Here is a 19,397-nt window from a genome sequence, read left to right on the forward strand (position 1 = left end):
CCGGGTAAAGACCCCACAGACCCGGGATCATACCGCCCAATCTCGCTAATAAATCATGACATTAAATTACTGACCAAAATACTGGCGGACAGACTAGCCACTTACATGCCTGACCTGGTGGGGGAGGCGCAGGTGGGTTTTATTAGAAATAGGTCGGCAGTCACTAATATTAGAAAAGTGCTGGTGGTCTTGGATAGGATCCGACACCGCCCTCAGCCAAATGACAACCCTGCTTTATTATCTCTAGACGCGGAGAAAGCGTTCGACAATGTTCGCTGGGATTGGCTGTGGGCGGTGTTAGACAAATTCTCCATTGGAGGGCGCTTTCAGACATTTTTGGGGGGCCTGTACACTGCTCCGATAGCGAGGGTCCATACTCCAGGGCTCTTATCAGCCCCAATCCCATTAGGAAGGGGCACCCGACAGGGATGCCCGCTCTCCCCTTTATTGTTTGACTTGACCATAGAGCCTCTAGCCAAATACCTGGAAACATCAGACATGTTTGAGGGTATTCAGGTGGGTGACAGAACAGTTAAAACAACCCTCTTTGCGGACGATCTCCTAATTTTTCTTAATAACCCCCATATCAGCCTGCCCGCATTATTTTCTTTCCTGACTGACTATGGTAAACTTTCAAGATATAAAATAAATTTTACTAAGAGTGAGCTCCTCCCTCTGGGCCCATCTCCCCCCCCTTGGGTGCGTGTAAATAGGCCATCTTCTGTACAAGTAGCTAAGACACATATAACTTATCTAGGGATCAAGGTGGGGAAAACGCCGGATTCTTTGTACTCCTTAAATTACCCCCCATTATTGAATAAAATCTATGCGGAACTGCGTAAGTGGGCACAGCTACCGATCACCTTTATGGGGCGCTGTCACCTGGTAAAGATGGTCAGTTTTGCGCGGTTGTTGTACCCACTTCAAACTCTACCCCTGCTTATAAAACACACTGACATAAATAAACTTCGCCAGTCTTTCTCCAAATTCATATGGGCGGGTAAGCGCCCAAGAATTGCCTTTCAGAAACTGGCCCTGAGCAAATTGGATGGGGGACTCAACTTCCCAAATGTTAGGGGATACAATATAGTCTGTCTTCTCCGTCACGTTATTGACTGGCTACATGGCTCCTCCTATCATTCTAACTTCCCTCTTGAGTCAGCACTTCTTCAGCCGTGGAACCCGGTAGCACTTCTCCACACCTCCCACTCCCGAATGCCGACGCAACTTAAGAGCTTTACCGTTCTGAAAGATACAGTGATGGCGTGGAGGGAGATACGAAAGATATTTAAACTTCCTTTTCTCTTGTCCAAAAGGATGCCTCTCTTTGGACATCCAGAACCTCCTTGGGGAAGCTCCCCGGGATGGGCGGTGCAATGGATGACCAGGGGAGTCACCCAGGCGGGCCATTTGATTAATCCTGAGGGTAGGCAATGGTTTACCCCATCGGAAATCCTGTCCAAATTTGATCTTCCTCGGTCTCACTTCCTCTATGTCCAGCAGGTGTATGCCTTCTGCTCTACCAGATTGCGGAACTTGGGGGACGAGGCTCAAAGCCATACTCTGGATGGTATCATGGGAGCCGCTCCTGGAAAGACTTCCATCTCAGTATTGTATAATGCCCTTAGAGATTCTTTCCTAAAAATTGACAAGACAGCCCTGTTTCCGTCCTGGGTTAGATGGACGTCTGATCAACAAATCCAGGAACAAATCTTGCAAGGGTGGCAAAAGGTCAGAAAATGCATAATAAACGAAAGATGGAGAGAAACTTATTTTAAATTGGCACATAATGCACTCTATGGTTTTAACATACTCCCCTCTCCGCAATTTCCTGACAGAATCACAGCCTGCCCAAAATGTGACCAGCCCCTCACTAACCTGTGGCACGGGGTGTGGAGCTGCACGCACACCCAAGCATACTGGAGGGCCATAGCTGCCTATGTTCAATCGCACTGGGAGATAGAGATATCACACTCCCCCCAGGCCTTTCTCTTCCATCAACTAAGACCCCCGGAGGAAGACACAGTGGTACAGATACCTGACGTAGTACATATAGTCATACACGTAGCATTGAGGTGTTTGTTCCAGGAGTGGCTCTCAGGTAAGACTCCAGATGTCTCTATGGTAATATCTCAGCTAAAAAGACTCTTTGGCATAGATAGAGTTTATGCTGAAAGACACAAGCATTCAGGGATTAAGGGTTTTTTTTGATCGTTGGCGTTCCTTTTTGGAATCCCATCACACAGCTCAGGAGATACATGACATAATGTACCCCTTTAGACTTACTGAGTGGTACTGTCGGCATGATCTGGCAGGAACTCTGGGGTGCCTACGTGTCTAGCAGCCACTTCTAGGAAGACCTGATCGCAATGTATCTCCTTAGATGTCCTTGTGTTCCAGAAGAAGGGTGGGTGATGGGACAAGGGAGGCGAGGGGGGGAATCTCTCGGACCAAGTGTGATATTGTCAAGATTTGGAAGATTATCGTGCCCAGACACGAATGTGAATTTAGTTGCTTTGTGTTATCCTGTGACATGCCAGATACCTCTGTCTCCTCATCATGTATTTCTGCCTGTACCTCGAATATGATATCTCACTTTCTGTTATTTCCCTCTCTCTATTGTTTTGAGAGATAGGGTGTTTGTATGTCTGTATGTAAAAAAAATTCTGAAAATTTAATAAAATTTATTTAAAAAAAAAAAGGGATTTTCCGGAGTTAGAAAACTAAGTAGTTTTTCTTCTAGAAACACTGCCCCTCTTGCCCTCAGTTTGTATGTGGTATTGCAGCTCAGTTCTATTTAAGCGATTGGAGTCGAGTTGTAATACCACACACAACCTGAAGACAGGAGTGGCACTGTTTTTGGAAGAAAGCATTGCCACCCTTGGAATCCTAATGGTGGTCCTTGTACAGCTGGAGGGCCGAAGGTTCCCTACCCCTGCCTTAGACTTATCCCAGTCCTCCATAGATTTATCCAGGTCATTCCGTCATGTATGTTTACAACTAATGAAGAGGTGTCAACATTTTGATCAATTTGGTAAAATTTTCGCTTTTTTGCAAACCCTAAAGGTCCTATTCCACGGGCCGATGGTGGCCCGATCAATAATATAAACGAGCGCCGATCTGCTAGATCGGCGCTCGTTTACTGGGCCTATTCCATGGCCTGATAATCGTTTAGCGAGGGCTGCAGGGGCATCGTTACATTACCTAAACATGTTGCAGGTCTTCTCCTGCGCTCCTTCTTCCTCCCAGTCCTGTGCGCAGCAGCAGCTTCGGAGCGGCCTGTCTGAGCTGATAGACAGCTCAGCCAATCACTGGCCACGGCGGTCCTGGCCACTGATTGGCTGAGCGGTCTGTCAGCTCAGACAGGCCGCTCCGAAGCTGCTGCTGCTGCGCGCGGGAGGATGAAGGAGCGCAGGAGAAGACCAGCAACATGTTTAGGTAATGTATAGTGTTTGTGGAATTGTCGGTCGCCCGCCATGCACCGTTATTCCATGTAGCGATGCGCGGTCGGTTTGCACCTAAATAAATTATTCTTATTGTTCCGTGGAATAGAGACGATCAGCCGATGATCGTGTCATCAGCTGATCGTTGTCTCTATTCCACGGAGCGAATCGGGCTGATTCAGCTGATTATCGCTCGTGGAATCGGCCCCTAAGACCCTATTGATGAGCTCCCCCAATGTTTTCCTGACTATTGGATCCAATGCAGAAATGATTTCATGTGCCGGCTCAGACGTAGGCATGGTGTGAAATATGCAGCGAGAGTCACAGGCGGCTGAATCAACGCAATCACACTTCTTGTTGTGCTGCACCGACGTCCTTAGCAATGTATTTAACAGTTTGTCAGTCTTTGCAAATTAGGTAAAATTCATGCAAAACACAAAGAAAAGGAGGCAAAAAATGATTAGTCTTTATAGTCTGGGATTTGGGATGTACATATACTGTGTTGTCATCACAGAAATCATGGAAAGATGGCAGGTCGTGAAAGATGTAGTGACCCGAGCTTCTTTCTGCGGAGAACATCAAACTGGCACTAGGCCATGCAATGCTCCACTGCCAACTAAATGGGCAAAGAAGCTCTTCCCCGAAATAGAACTTGCTCTCTGGTGCCACCTATTGGAGGTATCATCCCTGCAAGTCAGTGCTTGGCCCTTTAGGGTATCTTCACACGTACCAGATTTCACGCTCTACGAATCCTGGTAATGTGATCTTCAATTAAGGTTACATACCCGCAGAGAAATCTTTATTCCACTGCAAGTATGCAAAGCCGGTCCCTTTTAACCCCCACCGCCTACAGCATATGTTACCTGTTGCCGTGCACTGATTGGCTGAGCGGGACCTACGGGAGTCGGGAGCCTCAGATGCAGCTGGAGCGCGGACCAGGTAACATATGCTGCAGGTAGCGGGGGGGTTAAAGAGGCCAGGTTACGGATGAAAATTCTGCTTGCTGTGGGTATGTAACCCTATTGATGATCACAGTACCAGGATTTGCAGCAAACTCGCAGCGTGAAATCAGCTGCGAATACGGTACATGTGAAGCTACCCTTAAAGAGCTTGAAGACATGACTAGGGATGTTTAGCCAGATTGTCCTCCAAAAGGAAGAGTTACCCACCTGTAGACAAGGGTTTTAGGGTACTTGCCCCTTGTGGGTATAGTGTAGTGTGCTGTCCCACAGTTAAGTGCTTTGAGCACTTAAAGAAAGTTATCCCTTCGGTGGTAATGAAGTTGTATTCTTCGTTTTTACCACAAGATGTCACTGTTAGGATCTGTTGTATGCTGCACAGCTATAGTCATTCAAGGGTAACTGTTTTTTTTACCACATGGTCTGTGCCAGCCAATGAGAGATGCTGTTTTTTTCTGCCTTTCCCTGCACTCTAAACATACACATTACTACCCCTAGGGGACAAGTCAGTCGAGTCTAGTCTAGTAGTAGTAGTAGACACATATGGAAAACGCAGAGACTTACTTTCTTAGAGCTACACTTATAGTCGACATGCAGTGCTAAACACTTAAAGGGGGACAAGTCAGAGAACACCTCAACCCACGCCATGAACCTCTCTGTACAGTGCAGGGCGGTATCCTAGGACAGAGGAACAGACCCGGATAGGGCAAAGAAGCCGTATCCATGGCCTACGTACTCGCAGCGCAGGTGACACGAGACACGCTCAGACACTCTGCTCAACCAAGACCGGGGTCACTCATCTCCTCATGGTCCTTCATTCTGGTTTGTACAATATTGTATGTATTGAGTGTTCATTGTATATATTATTTTTGTATAATTTTACATTGCATATGTATACAAATGTTGTACCCCTATATTTGAGCATTAGTGAGGGATGCTAGATTTTCATGCATGTTATGTTTATTCATGTGGAGGATCCCAGTTGGTCTATTGTTCTCTCCCTCCTTGGTTTTATATACAGCTTGTCTTTTTTGTGTGTTCTAAACTTGTTTTATATAATAAAATTCTTTTTTGTATACTATTTTCGGATGTGCTGAGCGCTTTTCTTTCCTCAGGCTTTCTCTTCCTTTGTTCTGGTTATGTTTCTCTGAGGAAGCTCGCAGTCCTTTCTATTATTATTATTTATTTATTTAGTGTGCGCTCACGCCATACACGTTGTGAAGTAGGTAGGGACAGCTGGGGCCGGCTCAGTATTAGGGCGTGCACAGTCTGTGTCTTACCCCGCCAGTTTCCTGACAAGCATATTTTCTTTTCTTGCCTACTATAACTTTAGTAAAAAGAAACCTATTGAAAGCTTTAAGCATGGGTGTGACCATCATATAGGCTCCTCCCATAGCTACACCCCTGAATTAGGACGGATATACTCTATAAAGCACAAGGTTAAAAAAAAAACTATAAAAGGCTAAAAATAAATCTAAATGAACATAATATTTCGGGTAGAATGATGTGTTTTCCAAGTCTATTGAAAGCCAAGTAAACGTTCATTCTTCCGGCTCCTATTTTCTGAAATTGTCGGGCAGTATTATTGTATCCATTTTATTTTTAAGGTGAATGTGATATTACAATTGGGAAGAGAGAGAGAGCCCATCAGATGTGATGAGAGCGTAATGGCCGCGTACAACCATTTCTCCAGACTAATGAATAGAGTCTTCAAGCAGATGCCATTTAAGTAAACAGACCTGAAGGAGAAGGATGATGGCGCATTGTGAACCGGCAGCAATCATTTCATCCCTCTCTGTCATTACCGGCCTTGTCCCGCTGTCTTCTGCTTGTCTCATTGCAGCTAAAATAAAATAAAAGAGACATCTGCCTGAATTGTGTGCGAGGATTACAGATGTAGTCATGGTGTTCACCTACATAGAGAACAATTACCATGAGTGGGATGGCACGTGATGTACAATAGCTTTGTTGACTGAACAAGGTATGAGTGTTACCGGGGCTGTGGAGTCGCTAAGCTAAAGGTCTGACTCAGGCGCCATTTTTATAAGACCGCGACTGATCTGAAGATTGAGTCAGGAGACGTTCGCACTGAGCATGTCACGTGACCAAGACAGCCGCATAATGTCTATGGTGACATAAGCACAGAGCAGGGAGAGAGAGTTCAATATCCATCAACCCAGACCTCAACCAATAAAACTTTTGACAAGTCTCATAGGAAAAGGAAAAAACAGGATTGGGTTACACAGTCCCACTGCTGACACTAGTGACTGTGTTAGGAACTGCAGGGCTGCTCAAGCTTTGGTCCTGGCACAGTTACATAGACATCCCCTGAAGTCTATATAATATATGTTACCTTTAGAATAGACATTACACTGGGGGAAGCTTGCTTTTTCACTAGTGCGGCAACTTCGCCTGCTGTCTATATAATACATGTTACAATTAAAACAGACATTACACTGGGGAAGCTGTCTGTGTCACTAGTGCTGCAGCCTCCACTGATGTCTATATAATATGTTACCATTAGAATAGACATTACACTGGGGAGGAGCTGTCTGTGTCACTAGTGCTGCAGCCTCCACTGATGTCTATATAATATGTTACCATTAGAATAGACATTACACTGGGGAGGAGCTGTCTGTGTCACTAGTGCTGCAGCCTCCCCTGATGTCTATATAATACATGTTACCATTAAAATAGACATTAAATTTAGGGAAGCTGTCTGTGTCACTAGTTCTACAGCCTCCCTGATGTCTATATAATACTTGTTACCATTAGAATAGACATGACACTGGAGAAGCTGTCTGTGTCACTAGTGCTGCAGCCTCCCAAGATGTCTATATAATACATGTTATCATCAGAACAGACATTCCTTTGGGGGAAGCTGTCTGAGTCACTAATGCTGCTGTCTCCCCTGAAGTCTATATAATACATGTTACTATTACACAGATAGACATTGCACCTGGGGAAGCTGTGCCAGTAGCGCTGCAGCCCCAGCACATTGTAATAGTGACAGTAGTTATCCCCGCTCGCTCTGTTACACTGTGCCTGGACTACAGTGCTAGTCATACAGACAGCTTTCCACAGTGTAATGTCTATTCTAATGGTAACATGTAATATATAGACATCAGGGGAGGCTTCATCACTACTGACGCAGACAGCTTCCCCCAGTGTAATGTCTATTCTAATGGTAACACGTATTATATAGACATCAGGGGAAGCTGCAGCACTAGTGAAACAGACAGCTTTCCTCAGTATAATCCCTATTCTACTAGTAACATAAATTATAGACCTCAGAGGAGGCAGCAGCACTAGTGACACAGACAGCTCCCCCCAGTGTAATGTCTATTCTAATGGTAACATGTATTATATAGACATCAGGGGAGGCTGCAGCACTAGTGACACAGACAGCTTGCCCTAGTGTAATGTATCATATAGACATCAGGGGAGGCTGCAGCACTAGTGACACAGACAGCTTCCCCCAGTGTAATGTCTATTCTAATGGTAACACGTATTATATAGACATCAGGGGAAGCTGCAGCACTAGTGACACAGACAGCTTTCCTCAGTATAATCCCTATTCTACTAGTAACATAAATTATAGACCTCAGAGGAGGCAGCAGCACTAGTGACACAGACAGCTCCCCCCAGTGTAATGTCTATTCTAATGGTAACATGTATTATATAGACATCAGGGGAGACTGCAGCACTAGTGACACAGACAGCTTCCCCCAGTGTAATGTCTATTCTAATGGTAACATGTATTATATAGACATCAGGGGAGGCTGCAGCACTAGTGACACAGACAGCTTCCCCCAGTGTAATGTCTATTCTAATGGTAACACGTATTATATAGACATCAGGGGAAGCTGTAGCACTATTGACACAGACAGCTTTCCTCAGTATAATCCCTATTCTACTAGTAACATAAATTATAGACCTCAGAGGAGGCAGCAGCACTAGTGACACAGACAGCTTCCCCCAGTGTAATGTCTATTCTAATGACAACGTGATATTTTATGACGACAACCTCATTACCACTATTGGAGGAACTGACCAACTCTTCTTTGCATCACCACATTGGTTTATCCTCCTCATAGGGGGTTTTCTACAGACTATGGCCCTTTGACTCTACAGGTCATTGAAAACTTTATTACACAGTATGTATTATTCCTGATGTTATAAAAACCAACCTTTACTGTCCGCGTCTAGTGGTCATAGATTGTAATGTAATGCCGCCTGACAGCTGTCCCAGCCTTCACATTGCCTCCAGTATCAGCCTCTGTGCTGCTCTCCAGCGCGGTGCTGACTAGCTAGAGCCGAGCCCCGGCTCCTTGTTATACGTGATGCATCGCTCCGTAGGCACAAGGTGCATTGTAAAAAGATCAAAACATCATTTTGTTATTAATCTTTTTCTAGTCTATACTAGTGTAGGCGGCAAGAGAACAACCTACAGCGAGCTGAATCATCCAGATCGCAGAAGTGTAGGACATTTCAGATGAATGCTCCGCACAGAGAGAGAACCAGGGCGCCCGATGCAAAGGTCACAGATCTGACATCAGCCGCCGTACATAAACACGTATACATGACGCCCCCATCAGGTGAGAGAAGAACGAGCGGGAAATGGACATCTCTGTAATACAAAGAGGGAGGATGACATCATCACACACTGTACGCCTATTGTCATCACAATACACAGCTTTATAGGCTATGGATACAGTAACACTGATATTGTTATTGTTCTTTGATTTGGGGAATGCAAAAATGAAGCAGATTAAAAAAAAAGTCTTAAAAATCTTGTACTCGGGCTAAAACAATTTCTTTAAAATCAACTGATGTCAGAAAATTATACAGATTTGTAAATTACTTCTATTTAAAAATCTCTAGACTTCCAGTACTTATCAGCTGTTTTATGTTCTGCAGGAAGGGGTGTATTCTTTCCAGTCTGACACACTGCTCTCTGCTGCCACCTCTGTCCATGTCAGGAACTGTCCAGAGCAGTAGCAAATCCCCATTAAAAAAAACCTCACCTGCTCTGGACAGTTCCTGACATGGACAGAGGTGGCAGCAGAGAGCACTGTGTCAGACTGGAAAGAATACATCACTTCCTGCAGGACATACAGCAGCTGATAAGTACGGGAGATTTCTAAGTAGAAGTAATTTGAAAATCTATATAACTTTTTGACACCAGTTGATGTGAAAGAAAATCATTTAGCCAGATTTCCCCTTTAAAGGGGTTATCCAACCAATTTTAAAAACATTGCCACTTCTGCACCACTATGGATTAAATGAGAAAGTCCACTAAAACTGCGCCAAAAATCTAGGTAAAAAAACCCTGTGCGCTATAGGGACATATCAGCTGGTTACCTGCTCTAACCTGTTCATAGTTTCTTTTTAAAGGGGTTTTCCAGGACTTAGGTAGGTTTAAGTAGTCCCAGAATCCTGTGGAATATTGACTTATAGTACTCACAAGCAGAATGCTGAAGTAGCATCTTTCTGTATTAAAGTCAGGAGCAGCTGTAACCCCTGAGGAAGCACCTCAGGGGCGGGGCTAAAAGCCATAAAGAATTACACCCAACCCATGCACGGTATACCTGCCTCACCTACCTGATGACTCATCCTGTGACATCACATTCACTGGAAGGAACAGAAAGTCAGTGTAAACATGACATCATAGGAAATAAATCAGAGGAAGAGCGGTCATGTGACCAGGGAAGGGAAGCAGGAAGCGATGTATTCCTTCCAGTCTGGAGAGCAGGACAGGTTTTCTATGGGGATTTACTACTGATCTGGACAGTTCCTGACATGGACAGAGGGGGCAGCAGAAAGAACTGTGTTTGGAAAGACTGGAAACAATATACCACTTACTGCAGGACATACAGCAGATGATAAGTACTGGAAGACTTGAGATTTTTTATTTAAAGTAAATGCTTGCCCCACCTACCTCATCATGACTCATCCTGTGACATCACATTCACTGGAAGGAACACGAAGTCAGTGTGAACATGACATCATAGGAAATAAATCACAGGCAGAGCGGTCATGTGACCCAGCCTGACCCAGAAGCACTAAAAAGAAGAAGAAAAGTGTATAGTACATAGAACATACAACACAAAAGCCAATGCTATGCCAGTTGATTGAAAAGTCCTGGACAACCCCCTTCAATGGGGTATTCCACTCAAACATAATTTTTGATGTGTTGCTGGCCATGGTGAGACTAACAATTCCTTCCATACTTGTTATCATCTATTCAATCTCCTTCTTCCAGTTCTGAGCTGCTGCTTTCTGCTGAAGACCCAAAAATCTGTGTGTGAGCTTTTCTCTCCATCTCCCCTCCCCCCTCCCTTCTGAGACAGCTGATGTAAACAAGGCCTTATCTGAAACTTTGTAGCAACTTTGTAATACCGGAAAGATTAATCACAGTGAGGTCATGAGCAACTTGACCCTGCCAGCATTACAAAGAAGCTACAAAGTTGCAGATAAAGCCTGCCAGGGACGTGTTTACATCAAACATCTCAGAAGGGAGGGGAAAGAGGGGGAGACAGAGAGAAAAGCTCACATACAGTTTTTGTATTCTCACCAGAAAGCAGCAGCTCAGAACTGGGGGAAGGAGACTGAATAGATAATAATAAGTACAGAAGGAATTGTTAGTCTCACCATGGGCAGCAATATATCAAAAGTTATGTTTGAGAGGAATGCCTCTTATATTTGTTCCCTCGACAGAGGAGATTACCAAAGCGTGTCAATATGACATGGTGGACGTGAAATACTTTGTTCACGTAGAGCAGGATGGTAGAATTGGAAATAAACAGAGCTGCTGTCTTCTAGGAACAGCGCCACTTCTGTCCTCAGTCTGTGTGCGGTACTGCAGCTCAGTTCCGTTGAGGTAAATGGAACCACATACAGCCGGGAGGTGTTTTGGAAGAAAGTAGCTATTTTTTTTAAATCCTGGACATCCCCTTTAAACACATTGAGCATGTATGATGGTGGCAATGATGTTTGCTATGAGTGAGTTAACACCATTTGTTCACACTTACATCTCCTGACAGGTTGTCTTCTTCACTTTGTGGTGTGAGTTACATAATATCTCAGTATCAGTAATATTATTCTCTAGTAGAGTCTATGGAAATATTGAGGATTACTCCCTATAACCTTAAAAAATTACATGAAAATAAAATTCTGCGGTGGGAAGTTAGAAGTCCTCAGCCCAGATCTTCCTACTCAGGGTCCCTGAAAACACAGTGCTCTCTGCTGCCACCTCTGTCCATGTCAGGAACTGTCCAGAGCAGTAGCAAATCCCCATAGAAAACCTCTTCTGCTCTGGACAGTTCCTGACATGGACAGAGGTGGCAGCAGAGAGCACTGTGTCAGACTGGAGGGAATACACCACTTCCTGCGGGACATACAGCAGCTGATAAGTACTGGAAGACTAGAGATTTTTTTTTTTTATTCTTTATACACAGAAACTAGACATCCTCATAGAGAGAAAAAAAAGAGTTAAATTCCCACATCATTATTTGGAGCGCTTTCTATAGTTCTCTGCTGGCAGTCATGACTAAGAAGCGTAAGTCTTTTCATTTTTTAACTTAAACAGAGGGATGGAAATATTGTACAACACCATTTAGCGGTTTTATTCTTCATGTTGTCGGCAGATCTGGCAGATGTACTGGATCTATTACCTTTCTGTCACGCTATGTCACACCGCCTGTACTGACGGGAAGGAGCCCGAGCTGAGCGAAGACTCCCAGCCAAGAACTTCATTCTATAAGCTGGAAGCCCAAGTATAGGTCAGTAATGTGCGATCGGCAGGGGTCAGAAGGAGAACTAAGAGGCGGTAGTATTTACTGTGCCAAATGGCTGCGCCAGGGCCTGCACTGAAGGGGAATGTCAGAATATGTAGCTTTCACCTTGGGGATAATGCAGGTTGGAGCCCTTACAGTCACACAGTAAAGGGTCACTTATCCCAAGTCATCTTCATACCTGACACAATGCTCTCTGCTGCCACCTCTGTCCATGTCAGGAACTGTCCAGAGCAGCAGCAAATCCCCATAGAAAACCTCTCCTGCTCTGGACAGTTCCTGACATGGACAGAGGTGGCAGCAGAGAGCACTGTGTCAGACTAGAAAGAATACACCACTTCCTGCAGGACAAGCAGCAGCTGATAAGTACTGGAAGACTGCAGATTTTTTAATAACAGAAATGTATAAATCTGTATAATTTTCTGACACCAGCTGACCCCTTTAAAGTGTCACTCTTATTTTAAAAAAACCCAAAACTTTTAAATTGTCATAAAAACATAGACCTGTACCGGTCTGAGTGTTTAGACCCGTACTGATCATGAGAACAAGCCGGCAGAAGACTGCGCTCAGCTGAAAGTGACATGGTTCTATGGCATGTCAAAAGTTTTTTCAAATGACAGTGACACTTTAAGAAAAGTTTAAAATTTATTTTTTAAAGTAGCGAAACAGGATGAAAACTATACTAATAGGGTATCATTGTAATCAGCCAAGCTGAGAAATACAGGTAACATGTCAACTTTGTGAACAACAAAAAAAAGTCTAATGTATGTAATGTATGCTTTATGGTAAAATGATGGGTGTTGTAACAAAGTACATTTGGTCCCACATAAAAAAAACTGGCTCTTATACGGTTCTGTAGATGGAAAAAATAAGAATTTCAGCTCTTAGAAAGAAAAGAAGAAAAAATGTAAATGACAAAAATGTCTATTTGCAGGGTCCTTAAAGAGGTTTATGGTGTCCTATCTCAGGGTAGCATATACTAGTGACAGAGAAGCTGAACAGAATGATGTATCACTTAGGGTACGTTCACACGTACCGGATCCGCAGCGGATTTCTCACTGCAAATTCGCAACGAGACCTGCTGCGGATCCAGTACTGTGAAGCTGAATAGGTCGCGGCCCCTTTAATCCCCGCACCAACGGCCGAAAGCCTGCCCACCCACAGCCCTGGCCCAGAGCATACATTACCTGTTCTCCCCTCTGCCGTGCACTGATTGGCTGAAGAGGAGTGAGGGGAGCCGGGAGCTTCAAAGAGCCATGGCACCAAGCAGGTAATGTATGCTCAGGGGCAGGGCTGCGGGCGGGCTTTCGGCTGGCGGAGCGGGGGCTAAAGGGGCCGGGTCCCATACACGCAGTGCTTCCGCTGCATGTATGGGACCCATTCAGCTGCGGATCCAGTAAGTGTGAACCCTTACACTGTTCTGTGCAGCTGATCCAGAGATCTCCTCCTGAATAACATGGACAAGAAGTAGTCCTCTCCATTATGTGCATGAGCCCAGTAGTCCTGGATATTCATGAGAAGCAGAAAACTCCGCCCACCAGCTGCTGTTGTCTGTTATTTATCCATGCTGTGTATAGACAGCCAACTGTCAATCAGCAGCTGGGGGGGGGGAGAGGTGTGGCAGGAATCCTATTCTTCTGCATATTAGGAGAACGGCTAAACAGAATGATGTAAGTAAAACACCGATCTGTTCAGCATTTCTGTCACTAGTTTATGCTGCCCTCATATAAGGCACCACAAACTTAGTGACAGATTCCCTTTAAGGGGTTAATAGAAAAAAAAAAAATTTTTTTTTTTCAGGATTTATGGAAATGATATAATATTTACTGGTGAGACAACCTCTTCAGTGGTGCATACGAAGGTTATCACTATTTAATCACATCAAACACCTTAAATAAACACCCAATATTGTTTAATATTTACATGGCGTAAAAATAGACCAAGCTGTGAAAATGCGCTCGATTTCTTTTAAGCTGTTCGATAGATTTGACACTTTGTATAACTTTCTACCACCTACTGGTTGTAGTGTTGTCACATTTCAAGCCACATTCTGATTGGACAAGGCGTAAAACATATCTAAAAGACAGTAAATTGTTTCACAGAATTTCCACCAGAATTCTGATGCATTAGCAATAGTAAATCTGTCATATGATCATCACTTTTAGGGCTCTCTTTATTGTTACAAGGGGAGTCAGATCTATTGCATTTGGGCCCCCCTGGTGTTAGTGCTGGTGAACAAGTGCAGAATGTTGTATGAAGAAAATTCTATTTGATGTTTGTTAGAAAAATTGTACGGCTAGTGTGAGAATGCTAGAGTAGGGACCATGTCTCTGAGGACACCTTAACGTTGGTGACATGGTACACTCTCTTTGATCAAATAGTTTGCTGAAATACTTTGTTACATGGGTCTCTGCTGAACGGCTCCCAGGGGGTGACTTTTTTGGAGTAAAGTAGCTGTACCTGCAAACATTGAGCTGCAGTTTCCTATTACAGGATGCAGGTTTGTATGGTGATGTGGAAGTTACGAGTACTGGTCTCAGCTAAGGATGGTCCGAACCTGCCGAGGTTCGGGTTCTTATGAACCTGAACTCTCGGCAATGATTCCCGCTGTCTGCCCGCTCCGTGCAGCGGGTGGATACAGCCGGAGGACCACCTTAAAAAAACTGGGATACAGCCATAGCCATAGGCTGTATCCCAGTTTTCCAGGCGGTCCTTCGGCTGTATCCACCCTCTCCACAGAGCGGGCAGACAGCGGGAATCATTGCCGAGAGTTCAGGTTCATAAGAACCCGAACCTCGGCAGGTTCGGACCATCCCTAGTCTCAGCCTAGGGACTTGCAGGTAGTAGAAGAAACAAAGAGGCTCTTATTAAGCTTATCCTCTATTACTAGACAATCACTACCTCCTGGACATATATTGCTCTTCTCAGTAGTAGTTATATTCTCTCAGTAGGGATTGGAAGAAATTACTTTTTAGGAGTCTGTGAGTTAAAGGAGAAGTCCGCGGTCGGCCTTTTTTTTCGAGACAGGGAGAAAGTGGCTGAACAACATGCACCTACTTGGGGTCCAATGTCCTCCACTCTGGTTCCAAGCCCCCTGGTTGCTTCCTGGTGTTAGAAGGGACCCGGTCAGGTCCACTCAGCCAGTCAGTGGCTGTTTCATGGTCCTGCATGGTCCTTCCTCTGACACTGACCGGCTGAGCGGGCTGGATACGTCAGGTAAGTAAGTGCATGTTGTTATGGTCAGCCACCTCCGCCCCAGCTCTTTTAGGGGAAAAAAAAGGTTGACCTGAGACTTCTCCTTTAGGGTGCGTTCACACATACAGGATCCCCAGCAGATTTGATGGTGCAGATTTAATGCTGTGTTCAGTTATTTCCATCAAATCTGCTGCGGATTCGCAGCAGAAAATACCCTGCGATACGGTGTGTGTGAAGCTGCCCTTAACTGTAGGTTTTCTTTAGTATTACCCATCATCATGAGCTTTAGCTAGTCTAACTAATGCTGATGGTGCTTGCAGGGATATGTGCTCAGCCTAGTAGCAGGCACATAAATGCACTGACTTGTGCTCCATCCTAGCATATGGTTAGGACTGGTCTAAACCAGATTTCAGCCCTCTGGCTAGGAGGGAGGCATGACTATGGAAGTTCTGCCTACACTGTGCTTTCTATAGGAGCCTCTCTCAAATGCAATTACAGAAATCTGACACTAGATGTCAGCAAAGTAGTGAATACACAACCATCCATAGGGCAATGTACTGTACATACAGTAATGGCACTGCAACCATACAAAAATACTGCATGATTTTATAACCTGAAAAACATATCCTTTAACTGTACCCAGTGGAAATACAATCAACGCTTTAGTAAAGTCATCCAATGGGATCAAGCTCCGGCGATAATGCTCTTCAGAAAATTGCAAGATTTCCGTTCTCATAAGATGTGTTTACTTCCGAGCTTTTATTATACTACACCGATGAGTCACAGATCAGGGCGGATGGAATCTTCCTTGTCAATGTTGTTACTCACATGGCGGAGGTCTAGGCACTTACAACATCTCGGGGTCGCTGCAGTTATATCCGACATTTGTTCTCCGCTCAGCGATCGAAAGTTTTACGATCCTATAATAAAATGTGAAGAACATTGATGGTATTGATAAGAGCGGAGCCGCACTTTAATGGCTGCTCCCTACCCCAGCCTCATGCAAGTTAAATATCTCTGCTCCCGAAGACATTAATTCATATTTATGTGCTGAATTATGCAAAGCTATTCCGCCAATGTATTGTATCTAACCTCCCACTCTGACTGTGTAACAGTCTAATAATAAGAGGTAGGCATTACTAATGTTTGAGAATGTAATGAAATACACCAATCTGTGTAAGAATAGGGAAAAAAAAATTCCGTTCACGATTCACAAAGCAATTTTCAAAAAGTAAAGTGTAAGGGAAGATTAAAGGTGCAGAAAATGATCTGGCGCTCCTTCTTACTTATTCTTCCATGTGGTTAGAGGAGTTCGCGGAACTTAGAAATGCTTTCCAATCTTATAATGGTATTGGGGTAGCTGACTGGAAACAGTCAGCAAGAAGGTGACCACCCCCGTCTATATTCCATCATAGAGATGGATTCTCCATCCCTGTAGGAGACACGGACAGGTTCTCCTCCAACCATTACATGTGCGACCATTCATTTATGGCTGGCTGGATTGTAATGCCACATTTGTCCTGCAGAGGTCACTACAAGTGGAATTTATAGAATTAGAGAAGGTAAACCCGTATTGATCAGCTGATTACCAGTTGGCTTCTAAATACTTATTATTAGAGTCCTATTGCTTTTAGTGGTTTGAAGGGGTTGTCCAAGTGGACCACACATTCTCAAAAGGAAGTCACTCTAGTGGATTAATAAACATTAAGATTTGCATATACTTTGTAAGGATGCGAGATGCATTGGTCACATGTTACATTTTCCCCTGCTAAAAATCTCTAAAACCGCTGTGGGAACAGTTCCTAGTCCGACCCAGTCCAATGCCCCAGAGAAGTGGACCCAAACCAGTCAAAGCGCCATCTCCGAGCTCTATTCTTACCAGCCATAAGTACACCTAGGCTTGATATCCCTAAATATAATATTCAGTGTAATGCTGAGAGGGTTAATCTGATGGCAAGTTGCTGATAAACTCATTGTGATTCATCCTCCCAGAATAAAAAAATTGCTACAAAGTTGCAGATACAGCCTGCCAGAGACTTGTTTTGTCTAAGAGGGGAGGGAGGAGTGACAGACAATCACTGGCTACGGCGCTGTCCCACCTCAGTCAGTGATTAAATGAGCAAGTTAGAGGTGGCTGCGATCAGTGGGAACACAGACAGGTGAGCATAACCTTTTTTTTTCTATATGTATTAAAATATGTGGCTGCCATCTTTACAAACTCATTCGTTTGAATCTATAACTAACCAAAGTTCGTAAAGTTCGGTCGGCTCATCTCTGTTCACTATGCCTTATTGATTGCGAACCCAAAAGTCTTAATAAGGGCCCAAAGACTTAAACTCCATTTATAGCAAGGACCCGACTACATACTGGTCAGCACTGACTGCAGCAATGAAGGAGTTAAAGGGATACTCCAGTGAAAATCTTTTTCTTTCAAATCAACTGGTTTTAGAAAGTTATATAGATTTGTAATTTACTGCTGTTTAAAAATCTCCAGTCTTCCAGTACTTATCAGCTGCTGAATGTCCTGCAGGAAGTGGTGTGTTCTTTCCAGTCTGACACAGTGCTCTCTGCTGCCACCTCTGTTTATGTCAGGAACTGCCCAGAACTGCAGCAAACTCTCCTGCTCTGGACAGTTCCTGACATGGACAGAGAAGGCAGCAGAGAACACTGTGTGAGACTGGAGAGAATAAGCCACTACCTGCAGGACAAACAGCAGCTGATAAGTACTGGAAGACTGGAGATGTTTAAATAGAAGTAAATTACAAATCTATGTAACTTTCTGAAACCAGTTGAGTTTACCGGAGTACCCCTTTAATCTGCTATCACAGAAAGCTGCTCTATTCCCAAGATACAAATGCCTACAAGTTTCTGGCAACCATATTTTCCTTCTAACAAGTTCTAGAATTCCTCCTTTTAACATGGACCCAAAAATAGAACAATGTGACCTCTGGTGGAAACGGCTTTTAGATACATTTTTGAAGAGCGCCATTGAATTATTCTATACTTAGCACGAGCCGTTGGCTGCCGCACTCCATCACTTGGACTTGGCAGTCATGGTAGACGCCGTAAGACATTGTACATTATCCGGGAACCTGAAACTCAAGCACCAGCTATTTATATGCATTAAACAATGAACGCAGCAAAAAAACGGAATCAGGAGCCCCACGACTGGATTGGGCGGTATTACAGGTCATAGCGAAGAGAACTGTACTGTACTAGAGATGATGGGGGAGATTTATCAAACTGGCTCAGTTGCCCCTAGCAACCAATCAGATTCCACCTTTCATTCCTCACAGACTCTTTGGAAAATGAAAGGTGGAATCTGATTGGTTGCTAGGGGCAACTGGGCCAGCTTCACTATACACCATGTTTGATAAATATCCTTCAAGGTTCTGTCCATCTCAGGGTTGTAGTTAGGGTTATTTCTCAGTTTGTTGCCTTTATCCTTGATCCTAATACTCTGACAACGGCAAATAAGCAAAGTCCCCCGCCATCTAGTTTAGTGTTTTACCGCCACATACACATTATACAGACATACTGTATAAATGATGCATCAGTAAGAGTCCTCTCATAGACGCTTATGGCATGAATTTTAATTCTATATACCTCTGGAGTCATACCTAGGAACCTAAGAGAATAAATGTATCAGATGCTGTAGGTACCATATGGCGGCACATGTCGTACAACATGTTCTATATCAGCGATTCAAAGACATCGCAATGATGCACAGCGGTGACATCTCGGCTTACTGAATAATGCACTTTGTATGAGAAGCCGAGAGGATTGGAGGAAGGAAAGTAACAATGGTACTAAGTACGACCATCCCTCCAGTTACATTACTGATTAGATCAGGGACGACGGCTGCCATCTGAAAATATTGTCAATTGAAACTGTAACTCTATGGAAAAGCAGTAATTGGTTCCAGAGCCCCAAAATGTCATCCTAAAATAAGAGTAAGATTAAAGAAAATGGAGAGAAACTAAGATATATATATATATATATAT

The 19,397-nt window shown here is 44.0% G+C and overlaps 1 long non-coding RNA gene across 1 annotated transcript; it reads right to left on the minus strand.

Moving 5' to 3' along the window:
- Positions 1-6,091: 6,091 nt before the first annotated feature.
- On the minus strand, positions 6,092-10,461 carry LOC138784300 (uncharacterized). The gene is made up of 4 exons (XR_011361807.1): positions 10,344-10,461; positions 10,007-10,036; positions 8,593-9,032; positions 6,092-6,245 (listed from the first exon to the last, which is right to left on the minus strand). It is a non-coding gene; the product is annotated as an uncharacterized lncRNA (long non-coding RNA).
- Between the last annotated feature and the right edge of the window lie 8,936 nt (positions 10,462-19,397).

This window comes from Dendropsophus ebraccatus, chromosome 2 (assembly GCF_027789765.1).
Source record: "Dendropsophus ebraccatus isolate aDenEbr1 chromosome 2, aDenEbr1.pat, whole genome shotgun sequence".
In the NCBI taxonomy this organism is placed as follows: Eukaryota; Metazoa; Chordata; class Amphibia; order Anura; family Hylidae; genus Dendropsophus; species Dendropsophus ebraccatus.